The sequence below is a fragment of the Lactuca virosa genome, chromosome 9 (assembly GCF_052849685.1).
Source record: "Lactuca virosa cultivar CGN04683 chromosome 9, Lactuca_virosa_CGN04683_v6, whole genome shotgun sequence".
Classification (NCBI taxonomy): domain Eukaryota; kingdom Viridiplantae; phylum Streptophyta; class Magnoliopsida; order Asterales; family Asteraceae; genus Lactuca; species Lactuca virosa.
Window position 1 is genome coordinate 240,293,508 of NC_136434.1, and position 5,220 is coordinate 240,298,727.

Here is a 5,220-nt window from a genome sequence, read left to right on the forward strand (position 1 = left end):
ATATATTAATAATATTATTTAATTAGTTTGATCAAGAATTAATTTAGAATTAATTAAGTGATCAAAAGATAACTAATTAAATATATGGGTAGATTATGTAAATCTTCCATATCTTATATAGTGGGGCTAAGAGGCTCCATGGATTATCAAGTTGGGTTCCACCCATAGGATGCTCCATGGATGCTCCATGGGAGTTACAAACCCATGGGTCATGGAAATGAAGAGTCATGACACATTAGGGTTTACATGGTGTAACCCTAGATGTGTCAACACTATATAAGAAACTCATTCTCCACCAAAATAGGCTACACATAAGAAACAAGAGGGCTAGAGCTGATTTTGCAAGTGTAAGATTCTCTCAAAGTTTACTCCTTTGCATTTGGTGTTGTGTGAAGCATTTGAGGCATCACACTTGGGGTGCTAGGCTCACAAGGTTTCAAGGATCATAAGCAACAACAAGGTAAGTTATTCTATCTTTCATGCAAGTTAAAATTTGTTCCCCATGTATGCTAGATAGGAATATAACCTTCGAATTCAACTTTGCATGATTATTAGACAAACATAGATCCAAGGTTATTAGGGTTGCATGTACACTTAAGAAGTGTTAGAATACTCAAAACCCATCATGAATATGAAACTAGGATTAATTAGAGATTGGGTAAATTAATGTGTGAGCTTGTTGATAAACCAACAACAAGAGGCTAATTGAATTAGTAATTTGATTAACCAATTACAAGTCTTATTTAATCCGAATAATTGAATTAGGGAATTAAGTAGCTTAAACACTTGATCACTGCTTAAATTAATTGATTTTCTAAGGATTGGTAATAGCGAATGCTAATCTAATCACTTTAGTCGGTAACCAATAACAATTAATCTATTACTTTGCCATAAAATTAACCATAGGAGTGAATGAGTTGAACCTAAGCAAAAACCACTTATTAAATTTGGTGAATTTTTACTTGGTTTTAGTTGATTAGTTAATTGCGTGTTAGTTAGTGTGTCTAAGTTTCTAGTCTTGTAAAACTAGAGAAAACCCTTTTACTTTTATTACTTGTTGGTTAAAATTAGTTATTAGGTTAATTTCCGTTCCTCGAGTTCGACACCCTACTTATTCAACTATACCACTAAAAGACAGGTTCACTGCCTTTGTGTGTTTAAATTATATTTTTAGAGTAGGAATAAAACGAGTTGGTTTTATACACATCAAGTTTTTGGCGCCGTTGCCGGGGAACGGTTCAAAAATCAATTCTAATTTCTAATTTTATCGATCCTTTGTGTGAGCTTATCTTGCACAAAGTTATTTTTTTTCAGTAATTAAGTAATTAGGTTAATTTTTAGTATTTAATTGTTCTTATTTGTTTTTTATTTGTTTTTAGGCTTTTACGCAGTGTACTCGCCGAGTGCAGTCGAACCTACTCGGCGAGTTTAGTGCTGATTTCAAGTTTCGTTTTTTTTTTCTTTCTGTTTCGTTTTTGTTCTTTTTACGCGTTTTTCTTGCTTTTATTGCAGAGTGTTTATGACCAGAGGAGGTAATACACCTTTAACTCCACCACTTGAAGAACCAAAAGCTACTTTAAGTAAGAACAAACGCAAAACCGTTAGAGAATCCGCATCTTCAAAGAACTCACTTTGAAGAATCTCAAATCCGTTTTTAGCAAGAAGAAGACCAGTAAATCAGGAGCATCCAGCGCCTCTTCCTTGGCAAACGAAGACCCAATCAAGGAAGACATCGTGTACGAATCTGAAAAGGAAGAAAGCGAATTTGAAGAAGGTAGCGATCTAGAAGGCGGATTCGGCGGCACCATGGCTAACATCGATGAAGTTGCCATGGGCGAGTGGAAGAAGAGGATGCGTGAAGATACCGGTCTGGGACTCGTGCAACCCACGATTCCAGAAAATGCCAACTTTGAACTTAAAGGCCACATACTCGCCCAACTTAAAGAAATTCTGTTTTATGGAAAAGATCACGAAGACGCGTACAAGCACCTAGAAGAGGTCAATGATATAGCCGGTTACTTTAACTTTCCTAATGTGGCCCGTGACACCGTTCTGCTTCGCATGTTACCGGTCACGTTTAAAGGCGCTGCAAAATATTAGCTAAAATCACTCCCTCCAGGATCCATCACCACATGGGCTAGAATGAAAGAAGAGTTTATTGATCAATTTTGCCCGCCATCAAAGATAGTGTCACACCCCAAAACCGGAACGGCGGAAACGTTCAGGGGTGGAGGACGTCATGTAAAGTATCATAACAGTGCAAAGTAGTAAACAAGCAACATCATCATCCATTGCATTAAAAGTAAAGTTTTAATACATGAGTGATCTTTCATAGTAATAAGACACCAAAATATGTAATCAAAATAAAAGACGAGTCTTGTCTGTGCTCCGTCTTCTCAAAACCTGGTCATCGTACCTGTCTACTGGTGACCTGAGAATACAAGATATTTTGAAAGTGTAGATCAACATAAAGCTGGTGAATTCATAAGCATTATGGTGTCATTGATTTGAAAAGCTGTTATGAAAGACTTCTAAATATTTGATGAAACATTTAGTATAAGTGTGAAAACCCTAGAAAATCCCATATTTCCTACTAGTATAAAAGGTAGTCTTCTACCAAGACCTGAATGCTTTGAAAGTTGCATTTCTGTATCAATGAAAGTTTTTCCCCTATGTGACTATAAATATATAGTCTACCTCATCGTTTATGTGAATGTCTCACAAAATAAAAGTAAAAGGGAAATTATATAATCATTTAAGTATTATCCTTTGGTACTAGGATAAACACGGCATAGTAATTGCCGAATAGTATTAACCGTAGACATCCGTCGATGTGCATTTTCCCTCTGTAGCAAACACCTAGGTGTAGAATGGTTAGTCCCGTACATATATAATAGTATCTACACATATAATATGTAATAGTATCTCATCATATAGTATCTATGTAACAGAATCCATGTAAAAGTATCCATGTAATGGTATCCATGTAATAGTATCTCTTTATATTGCATGTAATGTATTAGTATAGACTCATGAATGAACTGACTTTTGTGTAATTCCTTGTAATAGGAATAGCAGTTTGTATCCCCTAAACTATACCTATAATAGTTTACTGGAATGTAAATTGAATGTCCAAGTAGGTTTATACACCCTTGCTACACAAGAGTGTTGGAACTGAAGAAAGAATGAAAGCTCTCATATCAATACATATGTATATGAAACATAGGTGTATAGATATGGTTTTTAACAATAAGTTGAAAGAGGTTTTGTAACACATTTAAGAGTTTTGAACAATAAATAATGATGACTTGATGTCAGTTTATAAAAAGATTCAAAAGTAAATCATTTGATAACAAAGTATAAAACAGCCGAAAACTATTGTATTTATCACAATTTGAAGTATGTGAAATCAGTTGGTTGAAGACACAGTTATAAATCACATGTGATTGATTCTATAACCTCCGGTTTTCTACTTGTATTCCCTCCATGAAAGCATTTAAAATCATTTAAAAGATTGATTAAGGGGTATGAACTCACCTGTAGTGAGTGGTTTGGGTGAACGGAATGTATAGGATGCTAAGTGTCAAGTGAAGACTTGAGCACACACACGGATCCTATTTAACATATAATAACACATATATGTATCCAATTAGTCATTTAACAACTAATTAACCAAGTTAAGACACCCTAGGACATGGAAAACACTTTGATTCAAGTGCTAGAAGTACCAAGGGTTGCATCTAAGGGTTGTATAGCTACCAAATGGAGCTTTCGGTCCAAGTGGTATTCGGTCCTAATGACCTTTCGGTCATGGAGGTTTTCGGTCATGGAGGTTTTCGGTCCAAATCACCTTTCGGTCATGGAGGTTTTCGGTCCAAGAGGTTGGCCGAAAACTCTTGTTCTTTGATGCAAAAGGTGATTTTCCAAGGGCTTCAAACCAGTAAAGAAGTATTCTAGACTCGATACTAAACATTAGGAAAGTTTAAAGTCATTTTGCACCTTTCATAAAGGGTTTTCGGTCTAAGGACATGCACTAGACCAAAAACACCTTTGTTCTTGGATAAATGGCTGCTTTTAAGGCTCTAAATTAAGTATCCTTACTAGATAACAAGTATAAGAGATAGATACTTACAATCTGGAAGCAAAGAAGGGTGTTTTCGGCCCAAAACACTAGTGTGTGTTCTTGGTGTTCTTGGTGAAATGAAGAACACTTGAAGATCTAAGAAAATGGAATGATTTCACGGATGAAATCATGTAAGATCACTAGATAATGGAAGAGATCAACTAAATAGGGTAAGAAACACTTACATTTTAAAGAACTAGAAGGAAAAATCGGATGGTACTTGAGAGGATTTCGGTTCTTGTTCTTGAAAGAGTGAAAAAGTGAAAAATATGGCCAAGTGTCATATATATACTCATGGGGGTTTTCGGTCCAAACACCATTTGGGCCTAAAACTCTTAACTCTTGGAGTTTTTGCGAAAATGATGCACAATGAACCTAGGGCATCCTCTCTCCTGTTGTTCTTTGAAGTACTAAGCTTTAAAACACTTAAACTTATTCCAAAAAGCTTGAAAATTAGCAGAAACAGTTCTGACTTCTATTGAAGTGAATGGTTGTACAAAATAGAAATTTCGGGTTGTCACAGATAGCCAAGTTGAAGAAAGCTATAGCTAATTTTAAGCAACAAGCCGGAGAATCACTTTATGAGGCGTGGGAGAGGTACAAAAGCTTACCAAGGAATTGCCCACATCATGATCTTAATAGTCAACAAGAAGTCTCCATTTTTTATGATGGAGTAAACGTAACATCAAGGCAATTACTTGACTCGTAAGGACCGCTCACAAAGAAGGCACCCCCGGTGATAAAGCAACTAATTGAGGAATTCTCTAAGCATTCTAGAGAATACCACAATCCAAGGAATGATGTGACAAGGGGATCAGCTTATGCATCTTCAGAAGATTTGTCGGCAGTTATGGCAATGTTGAAAAACATGGATAGGAGGATGGATAAAATGGATCAAACAATCCATGCTATTCGGGTAGGATGTGAGAATTGCAATGGGCCTCATCTAACTAGAGATTGTGATTTAGACGAGAACAGGAATAAGAAAGTGCAAGTATGCTATTCTAGTGGTGATAGATTTGATGATGATTGGAGAAAACCTAAGAAAGAATGGCTTCCTTATGATGAGTACAAGAAGGCGAAGGAGGAGAAGTATA

General features: G+C 36.0%; 1 non-coding gene across 1 annotated transcript; it reads right to left on the minus strand.

Annotated features, from left to right (window-relative positions):
• Positions 1–4,652: 4,652 nt before the first annotated feature.
• Positions 4,653–4,759, minus strand: LOC145141741 (small nucleolar RNA R71). The gene has a single exon (XR_013722936.1). It is a non-coding gene; the product is annotated as a small nucleolar RNA R71 (small nucleolar RNA).
• Between the last annotated feature and the right edge of the window lie 461 nt (positions 4,760–5,220).